The sequence below is a fragment of the Microcebus murinus genome, chromosome 5 (genome assembly GCF_040939455.1).
Source record: "Microcebus murinus isolate Inina chromosome 5, M.murinus_Inina_mat1.0, whole genome shotgun sequence".
In the NCBI taxonomy this organism is placed as follows: Eukaryota; Metazoa; Chordata; class Mammalia; order Primates; family Cheirogaleidae; genus Microcebus; species Microcebus murinus.
This window is the reverse complement of record NC_134108.1, coordinates 90377136-90401271: the sequence shown is the minus strand read 5'-3', so window position 1 is coordinate 90401271 and position 24136 is coordinate 90377136.

Sequence of the window (24136 nt, the reverse complement as noted above, 5' to 3'; positions counted from 1 at the left end):
TATATTCTAACTAGTAAATAATAGAACTAGTATTATATAACATTATTTATTATTTCTGCTGATCTACTATTGTAAGGAAGTCAGTAATATTTTCAGAGGCAACAAGTTCCTCTGATGAAGCCAAACTAATAAAGAGAAAATCAAATATAAACTCATTGTGCTTGAAAAGAAAATGTCAGATGTAAGAAGAACATAGAACAGGAAGCAGACAGCTGGACTGAGTGACATATTCAGTTCAGTAAGCAAACCAAATTAAGTCAGAATTAAGTCAGAAGTCAGGCATCCAAGTTCTATCTTATAAAATGCATGAAGTAAAAGTTCTGAATAATTGCACTGTACTGATGGCAGGGCTTGCTACTGATTCTGAGTCTAGAGACATCTCTAATAAGGAAAAAAAAAAAAGGATGGACGTGGAATAAATTCAGCAGATGGAGAACTAGCCACTGGTGTGAGAAAATTGAAAATGATGAAATATCTTACAGACAAAATCTCATTAACAAGAGTTTCAGATAGAGACTGTTGACAACTCATGCTGAAAAATGAGCTGCCATCTAGGAATGAACAAAAAAAATCATAGATAAATAATTTGGCAAATGGCACTTTTCCCTTGCAGTTGACTTCAGCTTGATGAAAAAAATATATGCGTAACTTTGTCTGAAGAAATAGAAATCTTTAAGAAAGCCTACGAGCAAACAGACATGACGCCGAAATAAACTGAACCCAGAAGAGCACCTACGTAAAGAGGAAGAAAGAGGGAAGATTCTAAGGTACAGAGGAGAGCAGAGTTAAAAAGTGGAGAACTTAAGACAGAGAGGATGAATTGCAGAAAATGGACATATTCTACTGAAACTAGACTGCTTATCCTCTGAAGACAACCTTTGCCCATGTCTCACCACTTCTCAGAGCTCTTAAAGTGATTAGCGCAGGAAACCTGCATGTTCTCATTCCAGATCATGTAACTTGGTTGATTGGCAAGTGCTATAAAGCCAAGCACCATGAAAATACAGTGCTTTTCAATATATTTCTTTTAAACAAAAAGAAAATAACTATCCCCATACATTTTTCACCTACATGTTAGCAGCCTGTTTTTACTAAGGATACCTATTTAGAGAGAGAACCTATGGATAAATTTGATATATTTTAAACTATATATATGGTCCTTGAGACAAGAAGCACAAATTATTATAATTCTTAAAAAAAAATCCAAATTCCATGAATAATGATAGAAAAGCCCCAAGCAGGAAGGAAGGGAGTAAAACACAGACAGGGAGAGAAGGAAACATTTTTAGATTTGGTGAAAGAAAGAAAATATTTATAAAAAGGAATGAGAGGAGACCTGGTAGTAGCTCTTACTTTTAGCACCAAACCTAAATGATCTGGAACTAGCTTCTCCTGCTGCAATGAGAATGGTCATACCTGTCAAGCAAGTGATGAAATCTATTCCGGTTCTTTCTAGCAAGTCACTCTCATCCAGAAACACATTATGAGTATTTCTGGACCCTGTTCTCTTCCCTTGATCCATCTGTTTATTCATACTCTGGTAAAGCCCAGTTTTAGTTTCTGCCACATTATAAAATATTTTAACACCTGGCTTGGGGCCAGTATACTGTATCATTCACTCTCAGAAATTGTCTTGTGTATTTTTACATGTTAATTTATTTTCAAATTAATTTTAGCATCATTTTTTTCTCTAAAAATAATCTCTTTCATTTTTATTGGGATTGCATTATGGAGATTTATAAAGGAGCATAAATTAAGAGAGTGTTGATGCCTTCATACTACTGAATCTTCTTGTCTGGAAGCAAGATATGTCTCTGTCTTTGCTTTCATTTGAGTCTCCTTCATTTCCTTTATTAGAGTTTTATAGTTATCTTTATACTAGTAATGAACAATTATTTTGTTTCTATTATGACTATCTTGTTTTCTACTACATTTTCCATCCAGTTATTATTTATATGAAGAACACTATTGTTTTTGTTGTTTTCTAAATAACTTGCTCAATTTTGTAATCATTTTTTAATTTTTTTTTCAGTTCAGAAAACATGTCCTTTTGTTTTCCAGGTGTGTAATTATAACTTTTGCAAAGACTGAAGATTTGCATTCCTGCCCTTTATTTTGTGCACTTTTCCAATTACATGAGCAAATACTTCTGGAACAGACCTGACTAATAATGATGATAATGGCAGTTCTTATACCATTCATTAGAACTGAAAGGAATGATGCTGACATATAATCTGAATCATACATGTCACTATCATATTGAAATTTACTACCTATTTCTTTTGTGTTAATATTGGCTTTCATTAAAAATTTCAAATGTTTTTTCTCCTTTGTGGTTCTTAAGAGTCTCACCCATTTGGTGAGGATAAAGACTTAAAATCATGAAACATACATACCATGCTAGATCCAAACAAGTTCAACTCATTGATCATCTTCTTGTTCTCAGTAAAAACTGTCATGCAGTACCCACTACTACCCTCCTAATTTCTCTAAATTTCACTGCGCCAAAGAAGACTTAAATCTGCTTCCTTAAAGGGGAGAGAGCAAAGCTCTGAAAGTGGGCTGTGTCTTTCTAACAATTAAATTGCAAAGGAATCCATGGCTTGGTTCATGCAATGATGGGTATATATTTTTTAACAAAATGACTTGATTTATAGATTGATTAAATTACTCCCTCCAAGGACATTAATCTATACCCAGAAGAAACAGATCTTAAAGATTTATCAGTGACAGGGAAACAAAAGCACAACCAGTCAGAAGCAAGGACTTGGGACAAATCACATTAGTAGTTGTCACTAATTTCACACACTAAAGCATAAATCCCCCATGAAAGATGATTTAATAATTCATTTTGAAAATATCACAGAACAGGGGTAAATATAAGTTTAAATCAAGTGCCTCTTATGACAAGACCGCGTGTGCTCAGTAAGCATGGCTCTAAGGCAAGAATGCATCACTAGGAGGAGATATTCTTCATTCCATGTAACTTTTTCCAATAAACAGAAGATAACAGCCCTATTTTGAATTGTGTCTAAATAAATAAACCAAGAAACCATTTTATTTCAAAAAATTTCATCCAAGGACTCCATATGCTAGAAGGGTTTGATCTTTCATCCTACAGAAAAAAAGGCCAAAGAAGTTAAATAACTTTCCTTGTTGACTGTGCAATATAATAATTAATTAGAGACTAGGTGTTAAATCATGAAGTTTTAGATCTACAGCATTATGATTAAGCCATATATGATGAAAGATGAGGAAAAAACCCAAAATATACAAATTATAAATTTATAATAATGAAATGAAACATTTGTATAACATGATATGTAAAAATAGATTATTTTTATCTTCTCTGATATAAATCATATTTTATAGGCTTTATAATATGCTAATGTAGGTTGTAAAATATCCTTTGCAGAAAAGCTGAAATAGTACACAATTATTTTCATCTCCTTATTAAAATTGTGAAATTTCTAGAAAATAATAGAATATTATGTTATAGAATTATTATGACTTTAGTTATAATAATTAAGTTAAAATTATGTGGGAGATTTTACATACCCTAAAAGCTATGGTTTACTTTTTAATATTTTCAAGTTTTTATTCTTGAAGATCATGAACCTCACTAACAATCATAAATAATAAAACAAACTTAGTAAAATATGCCAATGGAAAAAATTAATAATTAATAGTTTGCAATTAATAGGCCAAATTAAATCACAGTCTCTAGGAACAAGAATTGAAAGCTTCACTTTTTTGGCATGATGCTAAAAAGAATATATGTGTCATAAATGCTCATCTTTCTAAACACTTTTCCAGAAGAACATTACATAATAATTAATTGATTATGTTTAACATATGCATCTCCTTTTGAAACATCTTACTCAAATTCACATCTTTCCCAATGGTAATTAACACATGAGACATAATAGGTACTTGACTTAATTTGATTAGATTCTAAAACTGATTTTCAAGTTACCTTATTGTTTATAATTTTGTTTCATAACTAGATGGTTCAGCAGCAGATATGCCTTTCAATTAATATTTTAATTGAATTCATTGAGTTCACTAGGAACCTGATCATACCTGAGTAAAATGGTAAAATTTAGATTTTAAGCCACCCATGCTAAGGAATGGATCCTATGGGGATTCATTACTAACCAGCCAGCTCAGGAAGTCCACTCCAAATAATAAACTGGACATGTACATTTCTTCATCAAAATAATAAAGTCCTGTAAACATACAACACTATTATCAAGGAGCTTCCTAGGCTAAACCAGGAAGAACTAGAATTCCTGAACAGACCAATATCAAGTACTGAAATTGAAACAGCAATAAAAAACCTTCCTAAAAAGAAAAGTCCTGGACCAGATGGTTTCACACCTGAATTTTACCACACCTACAAAGAAGAACTGGTGCCTATCCTGCAGAAATTATTCAACAACATCGAGAAGTATGGAATCCTCCTCAACACATTTTATGAAGTGAACATAACCCTGATACCAAAGCCAGGAAAGGATGCAACAAAAAAAGAAAACTACAGACCAATATCCCTTATGAATATAGAGGCAAAAATTCTCAACAAAATCCTAGCCAATTGAATCCAGTTGCTTGTCAAGAAAATAATTCATCACAACCAAGTGGGCTTCATCCCAGGGATGCAGGGATGGTTCAACATATGCAAATCTATAAAGGTAATTCACCATATAAACAGAAGCAAAAACAAAGACCATATGATCCTCTCAATAGACGCAGAAAAAGCATTTGACAAAATTCAACACCCTTTTATGATAAGAATGCTCAACAAAATAGAAATAGACAGGGGTTACCTAAAAATGATACAAGCTATGTATGACAAACCTACAGCCATTATCATACTGAATGGGGAAAAATTGACAGCATTCCCACTTAGAACTGGAACAAGAAAAGGTCTCACTCTTTGCTGATGACATGATATTATACCTAGAAAACCCCAAGGATTCAACCAAGAGACTCCTTGAATTGATAAATGAATTTGGTAAAGTCTCAGGATACAAAATCAGTACATAGAAATCAGAGGTATTCATATATGCCAACAACAGTAAAAGTGAGAACCAAATCAAAGACTCAATTCCCTTCAAAATAGTAACAAAGAAAATAAAGTACTTTGGAATATATTTAAGTAAGGAGGTAAAAGACCTCTACAAGGAGAACTATGAAACACTGAAGAAGGAAATAGCAGAGGACGTAAACAGATGGAAGAATATACCATGCTCATGGGTCGGCAGAATCAACATTGTTAAAATGTCTATGCTACCCAAAGTGACCTACAGAGTCAATGTAATCCCTATCAAAATACCATCATCATTTTTCACAGATATAGAAAAAATAATTTTATGCTTCGTATGGAAACAGAGAAGACCCCGTATAGCAAAAGCAATCCTAAGCCATAAAAACAAAATAAGAGGTATCAATTTACCAGACTTCAAACTATACTACAAGGCTATAGTCATTAAAACAGCTTTTTACTGGCACAAGAACAGGGACATTGACCAATGGAACAGAACAGAGAACCCAGATATAAAACCATCCTCATATAGCCAACTAATCTTCGACAAAGCAGACAAAAACATACACTGGGGAAAAGAATCTTTATTCAACAAATGGTGCTGGGAAAACTGGATAGCCACATGTAGAAGACTGAAACAAGACCCACACCTTTCACCTCTCACAAAAATCAACTCAGACTGGGTAACAGACTTGAAACTTAGGTGTGAAACTATTAGAATTCTAGAGGAAAATGTTGGAAATACTCTTCTAGACATTGGCCTATGCAAAGAATTTATGAAGAAGATCCCAAAGGCAATCACAACAGCAACAAAAATACACAAATGGGACCTGATCAAATTAAAAAGCTTCCGCACAGCCAAAGAAACTGTCAAGAGAGCAAACAGACAACCCACAGAATGGGAGAAAATTTTTGCCAGCTATACATCTGATAAATGTGTAGGGCTGATAAGTAGAATCTATTTAGAATTCAGGAAAATCAGCAAGAAAAAATCAAACAATCCTATCAAAAAATGGGCAAAGGACATGAACAGAAATTTTTCAAAAGAAGACAGAATAATGGCCAACAAACATATGAAAAATGTTCAATATCTCTAATCATCAGGGAAATGCAAATCAAAACCACAATGAGTTATCACTTAACTCCAGTGAGAATGGCTTTTATCAAAAAGTCCCCAAACAACAAATGCTGGTGTGGATGCGGAGAGAGAGGAACACTCCTACACTGCTGGTAGGACTGCAAACTGGTTCAACCTCTGTGAAAAGCAATATGGAGATACCTCAAAGAGATACAAGTAGATCTACCATTTGATCCAGCAATTCCACTACTTGGCACCTACCCAAAAGATCAAAAGTCCCTTTATGAAAAAGACACCTGCACTCAAATGTTTATAGCAGCACAATTCACAATTGCAAAGCTGTGGAAACAACCCAAGTGCCTATCAATGCATGAATGGATTAATAAAATGTGGTATATGTATACCATGGAGTACTACTCAGTTTTAAGAAACAATGGTGATATTGCACTTCGTGTATATTCCTGGATAGAGCTGGAACCCATTCTACTAAGTGAAGTATCTCAAGAATGGAAAAACCAGCACCACATGTACTCACCAGCAAATTGGTATTAATGGATCAACACCTAACTGGACATATAGGAGTAACACATAGTGGGTGTCGGGAGGGTGGGAGGGAGGAGGAGGGGATGGGTATATATAACCACAATGAGTAAGATGTGCAACATTTGGGGGATGGACACACTTGAAGCTCTTACTCTAGGGGGGAGGAGAGCATGGGCAATATATGTAACCTTAACACTTGTACCCCCATAATATGCTAAAATAAAAAAATAAAATAAAAAAGAAAGAAAGGTGTTCAAAAGACAGGCTAGCTCCATTGACCTGTGAAAATTGTCAGAATTCATATGGAGTCACTTGTGTTAAAAAAAAAAAAAAAATTCTGACAAATAAAGCCAGAGAAGGCCACGAAGGGAGGATTCCCATGCACAAATGCCTAATAACAAGAATTAACACAATACCTTGCCCTTGCACAAAAAAATACTTCTGCAAGGAAATCTGCCAAACAACTGCCTGTCCGAACTCAGGCTGGTATCACTCTTGTTATTGATCCTTGTAAACAAGAATTATTATCTCAAAACAATTATATAATCCTCCTCATTTTTTCTTTGAAACCTTTTGTCTTTCTTTACCTCCCTGAACACAGACAAAGTTTACTGTGGCATGCTGTATGCACATTACCATGCTCTATTCCCAAATAAATATCATTTTTTCTTTAAACCCTCCCTATGTTATTTAGGTTGACAGTCCCAAGATGGTAGGTTATACTAATTATATCTGAAGATTAATCCGACAATTTTCTCTTCTAAACTTTACCAAAGGGAAATGCCTAAAATGAGTGTGTATCTCTGCATAATCAGCCACCTGGTTGTAACACATCAGCTAAATTTTCTGGAGCACATCTGCCTCTGATCTGAGCTCTATTGCAAATCATTGTTGCAGTAGATGACTCTTTTTTTTTTTTTTTTGCCCGTTTTCTGTAAGTGGTGAAAGATCTAATGACCCCTTGATCAAAGAGATGGGACAAGAAGTTATGTGAAGATTTCAGACCTGCCACCTTCTAGTACTGCAGGACCAACTGAGAGAGAAAGAAAGGTATCTGCCTTCCATCTGGAATGAGGGCTACTTCATTCCATAGTAGCTAAAATGTTGCTTTGCTCACTCTGTGTGAGTAATAAAACATCTAATCCTCTACTGAAAATCGATTAGGGAGACCAGGTGCCTTGATTTATCTGGGACTCCCCAGTTTTAACATATGAAAGTCCCACATATCAGGAAACTCCCTGGAAAACTGGAAAACTGATATGGTTGGTCAGTCTAGATATCTCAGAAATATGTCTCTTGCCCTCTGCATAAAAGAGACATGCCGAGATGCCAACATGAGGCTGTGAGTAGGGTTCCACGCAGGTGCGAGTGACCACTGGCATGGATATAATAAAATCACATTACTCTGGGCCCAAATCCCAAGAGGCCTTTGTTATGACTCCTTTTTTTAATTCTGAAAACCCCAAAAGTACAAAATTTGGCCCCTAAGAATGAACATGTCAGCTTAAAAATTTTATTTTTTCTTTTGAATTTAGGAAACTTATGATCTGAGATTATGATGAGAATATTCCTGATCTACAGAATCACATTAGGTATTTAGACAAATTTGTACATCTTATGTGAGCACTAACATACCTCCCTGTTGGACTCTTGGAATGAAAGTTACTTTGGAATTAATTTTTCCCTAAGCACAATGTTTACCCTTATTAATGGAATTTATTTTTCACTACCCTGGCATTCTACACTTTTGAACCAAACCATTCAACTCTAATCATATATTTTTAACTAAACGAAGGTCTCTATTTAAATAACACCCTGCACTACTTGTGTTGTGCAACACAAAAACACTTGTGCTTTATTTCATGAAGCTCAGGTAAGTGACAAATTATTCTATATATCATTGAAGCAACTTTATTTAAAAATCTATATCATACAAGTAAAATCTTCCCTTCATTTTATTAACTTCATATTCTTGAAGCTCCTTGGTTATAGAGGACTCTGGACAAATGTGATTCTTTTAAAAACTGGTTGCAAAGAATTGAAGCAACGTAATTTTAAAATGTTTTTATTAAAAATTATTAGCAAAACAAAACAAAAAAGCAGATTTGAAGATTTTAGAACATTTCTCTGCACATGATTGAAAATGGAGACCTATTTTTAGTCTTTTTTATATGATCACAGGGTTCAGGGTCAGGGTTCCGAAAACCCTGAGGGTTCCCCAGCCAAAGGGAAATTGCAGTAGTATGCTTGAACTGTATTTAATATTTGATAACACTTTTTCTTGTTTTAAGGTAATGAATATTATAAAATTTCATGAACAAGAATTTAAATAATTTTCCAAAAGAAAAGAATTAAATCACTTAGGATCTATGTTACCATTTTATGTTTCTAGTCAGTATTTTTGCAACATATTTTATGTCATATTTGGAAATACATAATTTAAAAAAAAAAAAAAAGCACTGCTCCTGATTTTCTCTTGGAGATAGGGAGTTGAGAGGCAGTCTTCCTAGAGTATTATTTCCCCTGGAGTGGATCAGAGTGAAATAAATCATGCTCAAGCAACGAGAATGGTCACTACTACCAGGCTGGCTACATAGATTACTCTACCATCTCTTCTAAATGTCTTCACAAAGCCGCTTCAGTCCTAAAACCCTCAGGTTTAGGAGGGTTTTAGTGCTCTTTCTCTGAGTATGGTTCAGAGTGCTCTTTCTCTGAATATGGTTCACCCATTTAATCTCCAATTTCCACGTTTGGTTAGGCTCCATGAAATTGTTCTTTCCAGGCAGTTTTCTTTTGTTGCCCCACATGAATAATTGTTTTCCTTAAGAGAAGGGAAGGGTAGAAAGAAAAAAATAATATAAGTAAAATAAACATGCTGAAAGAAAAAGGAAAAATATTTATTTAAAGACATATTCTATAGGGAGAAATATTCATATGAAATCCAACTGGATCCCTTATAGGCAAAACACCATATTAAAATATCTGAAATGATCAGGAAGCTACATTTTATAAAATACTATCATAGGCACTTGCATTACATTTATCTTTTCTTTCTTTTGGTGAGGATGGTACCATATTTTTATTCATATATTAGAAATGAATATTTAATGACAGCTCAAAAAAAAGCAGACCAAAAAAGGAAAGTACCCCTAATTAAGGGACAATTCTGATTCAGAAGAAAATATGTTTTACACAAGCACCCTCTACAACCAATCTCTTTTGGGATGATAATTTTGAAAAGAAAAGTGTGACTTTTTAGTAATTGTTAGGAATTTTTGTATATATTGTAGGACTTTATGAACTAAAGTCTGCTATCCATTGCTGTTTCCTGAAAATACCATGCCTCCACTTGTTTCTGAATTTATTTTGTCAGTTTGTTACAACTAAGCATTGACAAGATGAAAATCATCATGAATATACATAATTCTCTGTGTCCCATTAATTATTTCGGGATGTAAAGTCCTTTTTGTGTTTTGCTCTGTCTTGCATTTTTATATTTAGCAACATTTAGAGAGTATTCTTATAGTTAGCAACATAGAGTTTATATTTCTTAAAATTTTTAAATGAATTTTTTCATAGAGTAAGGACCATCAATAAGAGAATGTTCTATGTAATGTTGTAGAGACTCTCTCCCCTGAATCCTGAATCTCTGGAAAATACTCATTTCCACAATTCCTTGCCAGTGTTTTTCCAATATTCTGCAACCTTTGGACAAAACAGTAAACATATCCTGGAGGAGACATAAAGAAAAAGGAAAGAAAAGGAAAGATATTAAGGATACAGAGATGGAGATGACAATTTTCATTTTCAGCAACTTGTTGGAAACTATGACTGATATTTTCTCTTTCACTATTGGTTCCCACTTTCCTTTACCTCAGCTGGTTAAGTTTTTCCTCTGGCAGAGTGATTAAACCTTTATTCCTTATTCTGAGGAAATTCATGTAAGATGCAATAGTCCTGTGCTAACTTTTACTATTAACTGTAGTTGTAGAATGAAAGACCCCTGGGCACCCCTCCCTGCATCCAACCACCCCCATCCTCTACCCTTGCCTGAGTTTCCAGGCATCCGTTCAGTTGCAACAATCCCATTTCTCCTTGATGTGCAAGATCGATTAATACAGTAATTTTTTTGCCTATTTTGTGAATGGCATGATAAGCCCAAAATGACCAGGCAGCAGTCTCACAGGCAAATTTGGAGTTGAGGGAGAACTTGAGTCTCCCCGCTTTTTCCTTTGCCTTAGAGGGAAAGAAATTTTCACTGCCCAGTAGATAGATACATTCTTTGCTTATTCTCTGACTCTTCTTTTTTTGATTGAGGAATTTGGGGAAAGGAGTTTATGATGCTTGGCTCACCTTTTGGAGCTCTCTCACTCTGTTAAAGTATCTCCCAGTTATACCTGCCTTCGCCACCGTCCCTAAAAAGCACCCTGCCCCAGGGATGGGTGCCTGTGATGACCCAGTGGTGCAATAACTGGGTGGGCAGGCCTGTGTACTTCATAAATCAAGGTTAACAGGCTCAGTGTGGCCCATGCCTGCCCCCATCTGCCCCACCAGCATCAATCTTTCCTAAAGCCAATATTTTCGCCTTCTTCTGTCTGATGTCTGTGCCTATCATCTCTCAGTTGGTTCCAAATTTGGATTCATAGACATGGTCATGGTTAACCCTTTCTAAAACCCCACTCTACCAATTAAAAAGAAATGATTATGTCCAAAGTAGGGCTTTGATTTTCCTTACAGAGAATGAAATAGAAACTTTCCCAACTGTTCCTACTCTTGGATACGTATATGCAACATAAAATTAGGAAATTAGGAACAAACTTCATGAAAGAATTTTATTTAGAATTTAGGCCAGCTCTATAAGGAAATATAGCTGTAGCTTTGTTCTAGTTAACATATGTCAATTCTCAAAACTTGAAGGATACAACATAACATCTACATTGAATTACAAGGTTTTTGTTAAATTTTATGTTATTTTGAAAGTTATATAGAGTACCTTTTTTTCTTGATGTTTAATAAGCCAACTAACTGAAAGAATAATATTTACAAGGAATCTAGAAAATAATAACTTTAAAGTATCAGCCTTAACATTTGGGGAACCTGGAGTTTTTTTATACTTTTTTTTCTTTAATTAATTATGGTGCTTTGGAATAGGTTTATATTATGTGAATGAATAACTGAATATTGAAGAGCTAGCTTTAACTAAATTATCAAAACTATGCTATAGTCTATTTTTTAAAGAGAAATGTTATTTTTGAACTCATTTTGCTAAACAAACTAACTGAACAGATGTTAACAATTGCCTTGAGAAAATGGATATTTATTGTACATTTCATGTCAAGTCATAAGATTATTTTTTAAGCATAAGCCATTAGCATAATTGATTTCCTTTTGTGGCCTTAAAATAGGTTTCCCTACAATTCAGATAAGAATGCTGACCCAAAGAAGTACAGGCTTAAAATATGCCACTTTGATTTAGAATGAGTTCTCTGAACATTAGAATAATATTCAAGTTGTATATATTTCTGAAGTAATTACTACCTTGGATATATGCTTGTTAAACTTTACTTGAAAAAATAGAAAGCAATTAGAATGAATAATCTCCATAAGTGCTTGAACTATTTATTTGGAATAAAATTGTACAAATCATGGTTAAGTATATGCTATTAATAGCCTCTCAGTCTTAGATAGGTGGTTTTGCATTTATCATTACATATATTAGCCTTAACTTTCAGTTTTCTGATGACATTTTTATTGATTTTCTTCTGATTTAAATTGTATGGTATTTTAACCATTTGTTGCACTAGAAGAGGAAAAATAAATTCACTCTGATCAAGTGATAGCTAGCTCTTTAATAATGAAAAGGATACATAAACTATACCAATTGGTCCTTAGCTATAAAATTGATTGATGAGTTCAAAGGACCAGTGAAAACTTTGCTGGCAGCTGTGGTAGCTATTCTAGTGGAAGTAGGGAAGAATTAGGGGTGAAGGAGAAATAAAATAGACTACCTTTATTTTTTATTTTTCTTGTAAAATAGGCTAATGGTAGGGAACAAGCACATGAGGAAATATACTAAAATTCAAATGATATTCCTTTAAGATTCCCAGTTGCTCACTGTACCAGTTTATCATGTTTCTCTGTGTTTTAACCCTTGAAAAATACTTTAATAATGGTATATTATTTTTACTTTAACCATTTTCAATATTTTGTATATTACTTTTTTGGATACAGTAAAGCTTGATTGCAGTTATGGGACAAATAGCGAGAATAATTTTTATGTGATTAATGTTTTTTTCTGATTTACTCTTATAATGGAAAATGTTGTTTATAATAGCAAGAAGGATTCATTTTATGTTATAATGTCCTGTAGATGTGGTTTTTTCCCATGCACCAACCCCAAATCTGAGTTAGAACACATGCACAGTGTTTTATGGGGCAGTGACAAAGTGGGAAGTGGCCAAAAGGGAAGAGAAAGAAAATTGACTGGGTGTTGAGATAGACCTGCAATTGAATCCAGACTCTTCCACCTGTTTTCCAGTGTATTCTGGGCAAGATACTTAACATCCATAAGCCTCACATTCCTCATCTCTAAAATGGAAATAACAATAACCATCCAACAAGGCTATTGTCAGGTGGAGGCACTTAGAAGGGAGTCCATAAGTATTAAAATATTCCTTACTGCCTTTCACTCCAAAATATTTTCAATTAATAAGCCCATTTTCAGTGAACTATTGATGCCAACAAAGACAAAAAGGAGAAAGAATAGAAGATGACAAGATTTCTTCGAGGACAATTTATTTTAAAATAAGAAGCAAATGGATGTCACATCCAAACCGAAGTCAGTTTTTACAGAGTGTTTTTTCCATCTGAGAGAACATACCTCATAACACTTTACTTCATTAACCAATTTAACAGTATATAGCTTCCCTAATCCTCCTGTGCACTATGATTATTAAAATTCTCGGCAGCTTGATGATGTGCTAGAGATGAGAACAGATTAACTCAATTATAACCAGTGAGGCATGTTTATTAGAACACTACCTTGTCTCTTATTACTTGGGTTTAGCTTGTCAAAAGTAACATAAAGAAGACTTAACTTTCTATAACTTTCCCCTCCCACTTTACCTATTATAGTCTTCAATATCCTCAAAAGTGCTTTTTATACCCCAGAAAGGAAACCTACACTTAGATATTCTTTGGATTTCAGTGTTGAATAACATTCTTTGAATTTCAGTAAATAGTGTATCAACTTTGCTAGCCAAAAGTTTGTGCCAAATATTATTTGTTAGCTTTCTATCAGGAGGTAAGTTGAACCCAAGAATTTTTTAATTGTTTATAAAGATGTTCTATTAACAACACTTTACTTTAGGGAGATACAAAAGAACCCAAGGTCAGCTCTATCTAGTGCCTAACCACTGCCTCATTGCTGCTTCTATATTCGTAACCTAAACATTTGTACCCCCATAATATACTGAAATAAAAAAAAAATACATAGCGTCTTTGGGCCTGGCATTTAGAATGAACTGATCTCTAAATTGCCTTTTAATTCTAAAATCCTGTATATCTATGAGTATCTTAAGCAATAATTGGGCATCCTACATGAGTTCAACTTACGGAGGTACAAAAAAAGGACCTTAACACAGGAGTTTAAAATCCAAGTTTCCCGCAAACTTGGATTAAGTCCTTTATGAATATCAGTCCCTAATGAATAATAACTGGGTTCACTTGTTCAGGCACAAAGTAAGTGAATACTCATTTCGGTTTTTAGAAAATATATATACACTATGTACCAGGGACTTGGGTTGCAAAGGTAAACAGGATAATCGTGGTCTCTATCCAATCAAAACTTAAAGTCTAGTGTGGTAAACAGGCAATTAATTAAAGACTTGGATTAAGAGCTTCAATGGGGCAAGTCGGTTTTTGGTTTCTCCCTTGGATAACTGAATGAATGGTAATTACCATCAACCCCCAAGAGAAAGCACACAGAACTTCAAGACATTAGAAGAAAAATGACGAGTTGTTTGGAATATGTTGAGTTTTAATAGTATTTCCCAGAAAAAGCTTTTAAAAATATATAACCTTTCTCAAATCCTAATGTTGATGTTAAACTGGAATCATTTGACATCGGAGTAAAGAGAAGTAGGATCTCCTGTGGGCATCATTTTGAGATTTCAATAAACTTTCAATCCCATGAGAGAAATGGAGAGACCAAAGTTCTATACTGGTCAAAGTGAGAAAAATCCCAGAAGTGGAATACTTTTTAAAACACTGCTAAAATGTGGAAAGTAAAATCTAAGTCCAATGAGAAAGGTGGTCCGGGGGTTGGGACATATATATGACTCTTTTAAAGAGCAAAGTTGAAAATTAACTTCTGTGATTGGAAAGAATCTAGACATAGAATACTTAAGCTCAGTAGTCTGTGAGCTCATCTCTTCATTTCTCCTTTATTCTCATGGATTGAAATAAATACTTGGGTCAGAGACTGTAAGATGTATTTTTCTAGCTGCTCAGCAGTACTGGGAGAGCAAATTAAAGACCACGCTTTGATTAGATTGGAAACAAGTGTTCTCAAAAGGATAGTAAAAATAGACATTGCCCTGGGAAAAGGAGGCCAAAACTCAGATCAGGGCTTTGGTTATCACCTAAGATTCAAGTTTTATTAACATAGGAAAAGTTAAAGATACTATGTTTCATTGATCCTAACATCAAATTCTTTTACAATAAAATGGCAAGTAATCCCTGAAATTAATTTAATCAGCCATTTTAAATTTGCTGTCATTATGGTGGCTTTCCCAATGTAAGTGTTATGCCTAAGCACGTACAAACTTGGTAATAGCTATTTATTTTCTCATAATTTTAATAGTTTTGCACATTTGAGCTATGTGTCTTGAGTTTAATTGCCACAAAAGGCCCTCAAAACAATTGTGTTATGATTCAGCAGTGAACAAAAAGTTACCATTTACCCAGATAGGCATGGAAACAGAGCACTGTAATATAAGATCAACATCTGTGTCTAATAATTGCAAAATAACTTTTCAATAAGTATACAATAAAGATTCTAAGTGATAAGAAAACAAATTACTATTTAATTGGCAATGCATTTTTCTTCTTAGTGCTACATAAAAGAATGTTGTAATAAGTGAACGAATTTCCAAAGCATGCCATGTCTCTTGAAATCTTTATTTACATATCTGTTAAACGTTATTTAGGCTTAGCTCATTGTTTTAGGTTATTTTGAAAACTGGAGACTGGATTGCTCTTTCTCTCTCTTTTTTAAAGCAATGCATTAATATTTCTTAGTGCTGCCTGATGGCAGGAAATCCTAATTATTGAGAAAATATTTAAAAGGGAAAACAATTTCTAAAGTGCTGAAGCTTTAAATTTTAAAGTAATACATTCTGGCAAACATCCCAGACACTTTTATGAACCTAGAATAAGGGTTGCACTGGACTGTATAAAGGAAGTGATACAGTAGATTTAGATTCTGATTAATATTTCTCAGGGATATCAGAGAAACATCTCTAAGTCAAAGTATGTCGTTCGGGAGAGAGATAAATTTCAGTAGTTCAAGTTTTCTAGATTGGCAGCAGATCATTTATACATTTCATAAATACTGAGCACCTATTTGTATAAAGGACTCTGTGGCAGATGCAAGAATAAATAGGCAGTGTTCTTGTCATCAAGGAGCTTATAGTCTAAACAAGGAGCTAAAATGCTTTTACAAATAACTCAAAACAATAAAGAACTTCCAAGGACCATGTGAGCCAAGGACCCTGAAAACAATATGTTCACATACCTCTCTATTTTAAATGACAGTAGGGGCCAGGTGCGGTGGCTCACACCTATAATCCTAGCACTCTGGGAGGCCGAGGCGGGCAGATTGCTCAAGGTCAGGAGTTCGAAACCGGCCTGAGCAAGAGTGAGACCACATCTCTCTACTAAAAATAGAAAGAAATTAATTAGTCAACTAAAAAAATATAGAAAAAATTAGCCGGCATGGTGGCATATGCCTGTAGTCTCAGCTACTCAGGAGGCTGAGGCAGTAGGATTGCTTGAGCCCAGGAGTTTGAGGTTGCTGTGAGCTAGGCTGATGCCATGGCATTCACTCTAGCCTGGGCAACAGAGTGAAACTCTGTCTCAAAAATAAATAAATAAATAAAAATAAAATAAGTGACAGTAGGAAGGGACAGAGAAGTCAGATAACTAAATGCAGTTGCGTAACATGAGGTGCTACCCTAAAAAGTGTAAATGTATTCTTCTTCAAAAACAATTCCAATGTTCACTTTAAGATAAGTTTTTTAAATCTAGGGGAATAAAAAGAAAAATAGAAAGTATCAACATTGTTTTTGCTTATGATGCCACAACATTATATGTAAAAAATATAATTTAAACTTGTATACATTTTAAATGAGATATCTTCTTTTAAAAATGCATTAAGATACAAGTTGAAGTTATTTAAATTTTATAATTTTCATCAGTGAGTTCAAGGTCTTTGCTTCAACAAACAATCAATTTTGTATTAATGGGTTAATAAAATATTGCTTTTTCTTTTTATGTACCTCGATTAAATACATTTTTGTGTTGAGATCAGTTTTTGATTACTTCTTTGTTACCACCTTGTACAGACTTCTTTATTTCACTCTGTCATTTTGCTTTCTACCATAATTATTTATTTATAAGATTTTCTTTCTAGATAGACCATGAGTCCTTGAAGGCAAAGACTATATTCTACTCACTTTCCCTTTCCCCTCACCTAGCAGAGTGCCTGGAATTTAGCAACAACTCCATAAATATATATTGAATAAATGCATGCATGAAAAATGATTACATTAATGGAAATTTTTTTAAATATAAAGAAAGCATAAGAAAAATGTCTTGGTTCTAGTGCTACATATGTCAAATTTCAATTCTTGAGGACCATATATTTTTCTTATACCAAATATTTTAATTTTGTAAAATACTACTACATTTTTAAATGTAACAGCTTGTTGATAAATAGAAAATCACTAAGCAGAGAAAGAGAGAGGATGGTACATGCATTACTTGCAATTCCCCCGACTGAAAGGAACCTGGTTAGAATTACAAGCAATAATTTAATTATTTTCCCATTAAGCTACTGAAAAAAAATGTGAGAGTAGTACACAAATACACTTTAATTTATTTATTGCAAATTAAGCTTAGTTAAATGAAGTTCATTCACTTCCATTACTTCAGAACTCTTGCTGTTGCTATTGACAACCAACTTTTAGGTGGTTAGATCCATAAATATACAGAAAAATTAACTATTATGCAGATAAATAATTCTTATCATTCATCCTAAAAATAATTAAAGGAATAAGAAAATATTTATAGCAAAGGGATCTAGAAACAAATGCAGTATGTGAGGGTTTTGTTTTTAATAACCACCATGCATCCAAGAAACCACTATAATTGCTAATTTTATGTTAAAAGAGAAAACACATTTAAGGTTTATTATATTTAATGTCACAAAGAAAAATAATTTTAGACAGTGATGTATAAAAAGGATAATATTACTTTCCCACTTGCTATCAAGTAATATTAGTGATCAGATATAGTGATATTTTTAAAAGAAGAACAGCGTTCAAGTTATAAATATATCTTTGTTTTTACAGTTCTGTATCAACTAGATGCAGGTTCTTTGAAACCATGAACTATATCATTCATCTTTGTAACACCAGGACCTAGTCTAGTGTCAATAGTTAATTGACAAATGAATGAACAGATTCTATCACTAACAAGAGATGCATGCACAATGCACTATATTAATAGTTATCTATTTAGTATTTGTCTATTTCTGATAGATTCATTCTTTTTAGTTAAAAACACTAAATCAATTTGTATGTTACAGCATAATTAAATAAATCAGAACTGGATAGAGTAGAGTCTGAATACTTCCCTCCCAATATCTCTTCCTCCCTCCCTAAAGTTCTTAACAGTTTACTGAATGTATGTGGTCCCATCTTTTTCTATGCTTATTTAAATACATATACATACATTTAAAAAAATAAATACGGATATTTAAGTACATACATATATGTATGTACTGTTAAACAAAAATAGAACCTTGCTGTACATAATGTTTTTTAAAACGTTATTGAGAAATAATTCACATGCCATAACATTTATCCATTTAAAAAAAAAAACCATTGGTTTTTAGTGCTTTTAGAGTTTTTGCAGCAATTATCACATTCAAATTTTAGAACATTTTGTCCCCTGAAAAAGAAATCTTATGCCCATTAGCAGTTACTTCCCTTTCCCCTACCCCTGACCCCTAGTCCTGGAGAACCACTAATCTATTTTCTGTCTCTGTAGATTTGCCTATTCTGGACGTTTTATATAAATGGAATCACACAGTATGTGGTCTTTGTGTCTGGCTTCTTTCACTCAGAATAATGTTTTGGAAGTTTATTCATGTTGCTGCATGTATCAGGACTTCATTTCCTTTTGTTTCCAGTATTATTCCATTGTATGGATATAACATATTTTGTTTCTCCATTCATCAGTTAATGGACATTTGGGTTGTTTCCACTTTTTGATTCATGTGAACAGTGTTGCTGTGAACATTCAGTGTACAAGTCTTTTATGGACATTTATTTTCATTTCTCTTGGGTAGATACCTAGAAGTTGAATTTGCTGGGCCATATGGTAACTTTATGTGTCACATTTTGATAAACTGCCAAACTATTTTCTAAAGTGGCTGCAACATTTTACATTCCCACCAGCAATGTAAGTGGGTTCTAATTTCTCCATACCCTCATCAGTACTTGTTATTGTCTCCTTGATTATAGCCATTCTAGGGGTTATGAAGAGGTATTTCATAATGGTTTTCATGTCCATTTCCCTAACAACTCACGCTAATGAGCATCCACCAAGAGTGCATATTGACTGCTCTTTTATCTTTTTTGGAAAATGTTTATTTCAAATCTTTTTGCCAATTTTAATTGGGCTATTTTTTTTTCTTGTTATTCAGTTTCAAGAAATTTTTATATATTCTGGATACAAATCCCTTATTATATATGATTTGCAAATATTTTATTCCAGTCTGTGGGTTGTCTTTTCACTTCACAGATGGTGTTGTTTGAAGCAAAGTTGTTTAATTTTGATAAAGTCCAACTTATTTATTGTTGTTTTTTATTTATCACTTGTGCTTTTGGTATCATATCTAAGACATCATTGATTAACTCAAGGTCATAAAGATTTGCTCCTAAGAATCTTATGTTTTAGCTCTTATGTTGTATTCATTGATTCATTTTGAGTTAATTTGTGTGTATGATGTGAGAAAATGGTTCGAATTCACTCTTCTAAATATGGATATCTAGTTGTATTGGCAGCATTTGTGGAAAGAATATTTGTGCCCCATTAAATTGTTTTGTTACCTTGTTGAAAATCAATTGACTATAAATGTAAGGGTTTATTTCTGGACTCTCAATTATGTTCTTTTGATCTGTATGTCTCTCTTTATGGTAGTGCCACACTGTCTCGATTACTGGAGCTTTGCAATAAGTTTTGAAATCAGGAAGTATGAATTCTCCAACTTTATTCCTATTTTCAAGATTTTTTAGCTATTCTGGATCCCTACATTTCCACATAAATTTTGGAATCAGCTTGTCAAGTTCTGCCCAAAAAAAATCCAACTGGGATTTTGATAGGAATAGTATTGAATCTGTAGATCAATTTGAGGAATATTGCTGTTTAAACAATATTAAGGCATCTGCTCCATGAATTTAGGATGCTTTACCATGTATTTACACCTCCTTTAACTCTTTAAAACTATATTTCATAGTTTTTAATGTACAAGCCTTGAACTTTTTTTTTTTTTTTGGTAAATTTACCTGCAAATGTTTTTAATTTTTGACATTATTGTGAATGGACTGGTTTTCTAAAATGCATTTTTATATTGTTCATACTTAATGTTTAGACATGTAATTGATTTTTGTATATTAATTTTGTATCTTGCAATCTTGCAGAACTCATTTATCAGGTCTAGAAGTTTTTTAGTGAATACATATTTTTAAAGTCTGATTTTTCATTTCACAATATATTAATATGGATAACTTTTCAAGTCAGTCCAAATATACCTTTTTAATTTCCATTTTAACAGTTGTCTAGTATTCCACATTGTGATATAACAAAATATATTTATCCATTCACCTATTGAAAACCATTTATATTGAATTCTTTCTTTTTCTGTTATCACAAAAATACTGAACTGAATATTCTTGTTCATACCTCTAACTACTCACATATGCTCATATTTTTTATAGATCAGCTTCCTAAAAATAAAATTAACTGGTTATAGCACATATTTATCTGAAATTTTAACAAATATTGCAAAATTGTCCCTCAAAAGGGTCCAAATTTTTCTCTCATCAAAAGACAAGATCGACTTGTTAAAGTTGAGCATCAAAACTACTAGCAGTTTCTCATAATTGTCCTTTAGCTTGGGTAAAAAAGAATCCTTCTCCAAAAATGCAGCAAGATTCCTCTTGTGACTGTCAAATTAACTTAGGGCTAAGCGTAGATATTCAGAACTGCTGGCAAAGGCATCTTTCTTCCCAGACATTTTAACCTGAAGTAATAGAGAGGAACTGAGAGGATTTACTGTAGTTCAATCAATCAATCATACATGCTGTGAAGCTTTCTGACATTTGTGCTAGCGGATTCCCAGGGGAATGTGGTTCACTAGGTCTCAGAATATAAAGCACATGTTTGGAATTGCAGAAACACATGCAGACTAGCTAGAGCTCAACAAGTACTTCTCCAAATAGATGATTAGTCAAGTTTGTGTATACCTACAGACTGATACATACATGTATTAATATATGCCATCTATGTGAATTTTGGCATGAAATGGTTAAATCCCCTTGCTTCTGCCAGAGGCGGAGTATACTATAATCGTATCCCAAAGGAAGTATGATGGTGTCTTGCTATGTCACACCCCTACTTCTAAAAAGGGTTTTAAAGTACTTTCCCATTGCCTCAAAATTTAGGGACTACTGACTATAAATGAGAGGATACAGACCATAGGCCAAATTCTCATAACTTGTAACATCCCAGCCTTAATTTCTTTAGAATGTAAAACTTTCATCAGGTGTCAGGTAAGCAGGAGGGGGAAGGAGAGGATGGGTATATTCACACATAATGGGGGATGGGCACTGTCTGGGGGATGGACACGCTTGTAGCTCTGGCCCGGGTGGAGCAAAGGCATGCAACATAAACTTTTGTACTCCCCAAATATTCTGAAATTAAAAAATAATGATAAAGTAAAATGATTAAATTTAGATTAAATTTAAAATAACAACTTTCAGCCAGAACTGAACAGAGAAAACAGAATGGAAACAAAATCTTTAACAGGAATAACTAACAAGGCCTATACCCTAAGTATAATAGCAAAGACTAATATCATTTTGACTTACTAGTAAGAAGCAAGAAGTGGGCCAGGCGTGGTGGCTCACGCCTGTAATCCTAGCACTCTGGGAGGCTGAGGCAGGTGGATCGCTCGAGGTCAGGAGTTCAAAACCAGCCTGAGGGAGACTCCGTCTCTACTAAAAATAGAAATTAATTGACCAACTAAAATATATATATACAAAAAATTAGCCTGGCATAGTGGCACATCCCTGTAGTCCCAGCTACTCGGGAGCCTGAGGCAGTAAGATCGCTTGAGCCCAGGAGTTTGAGGTTGCTGTGAGCTAGGCTGACACCACGGCACTCACTCTAGCCTGGGCAACAAAGTGAGACTCTGTCTCAAAAAAAAAAAAAAAAAAAGAAGCAAGAAGTGGACTGAAAATGTGAACCCCACGTAAGATAACCAACAGAACCTAGGAAGTGAGAAATGTAGACCATCCCAGCCCACAAATTATAACCTGAGTCACAAGATTAAGGTTTATCAATGAGATTTTTTATTTTTTTTAATTTTTTTTTTCAATGAGATTTTTTTAATTGAGAAAAGCTAATTTGTAGAAAAATCCAAGGTACAGAGTTTCTAGTTGATGTGCATGTGTTTGGGGCTATGTTAACACTAGAGCAAAATTTGAATTCCTCACTACTTGTCAAGAGTTTTTTTGTTCTTAATCTAAAATAGTTTTTTTAGTTTTCATCTCAGCCCCAAAAGCACATATCTGTTAAACAATTTCCATATGGAAGCCATTGTGTTACAAGCTCTGGACCCAAAAACAATACATGGCTATTGCCTTAAAAGAATTTACCATATAGTAGGAGAGATACTCATGCATATGCATGAATATAACATAAGATCATATGAAAGTCTATAGATCATGGTTTACAGAGATTATTCATGCATTAAAAATTTAATAGTGTCTATTCTGCAAACAACACAGAGCTGTAATTAAGCTTTTAAAGTTATTTGCCAAAGTAAGTGGAAGTAATTATATCGCTGCATTCTAATTTTTAAAGTACTAAAGAAAACTCTTCAAAGTCAGGGAATAGGTTTGTCTTGTTCATTTTTATCTCCAGCAGTTATCACAATGCTTATTACAGTAGACTTTCAATGTGTCCCCTAAATATATAGTACATATAGGCATGGGTCACATAAAAATGTGTCTGTCAACAACAAACCACATTTACAGCATTAGTTCCATAAGATTAGAATGAAGCTAAAAAATTCCTGTCGCCTAGTCATGTGATAGCTGTCCTAATGCCATACAGCAGCACGTTATCTTTTCTGTGTTTAAATATGTGTTGACATACAAATACTTACCATTGTGTGACAATTGCCTATCATTCAGTACAGTAACTTGCTGCACAGGTTCGTAGCCTAGGAACAATAAGCTATAGTACATAGTCTAGGCATGTAGTAGTAGGCCATGCCATCTAGGTTTGTGAAAATATGTGCAACTTACTTATTATGATGTGCAACAACAAGAAAATTGCCTAAAGATGCATTTCTCAAAACTTCTTCCCATCATTAAGTGACACATGGCTCTACAATTATTATTTGTCAATTCAATAAAATGATTTAGAAGATTAGTTGAAAACTAAAGAAAATTTAGATTAATTAATAAAAATATAAAAAAGAAAATAAATATAACACAAACTTTGAAGAGCATTCTAAATGCTCTAAAAATATGTATTTTTTGCTCAGGTTTGTGATGTTATTCTTAGAAAATTACTATAATTGGAATTGCTATGTTTAAAATATATTTACATTTCGCATTATAATACATAATGACTTGCTACCTTCTAAAAAGTTTGTATCATTTTGTACTTCATTCACTGGTATAAAGAGTCTCATTTCCCAAACATGCCTCAGCACTTTGTCAATTCTTCATTCTCGGTCAATCTGAAATGTGACAAATAATTTTGCATTGCTATTTTCACTTGTGTTTCTTTGATTACAAAAAAGAGCATTTTCTGTTTATTTGCCTGTAATAGTTGTTTATGAATTAGCTCCTTGTTTCCTTCTTCAACTTTTCCTCATGAAATAAATATGT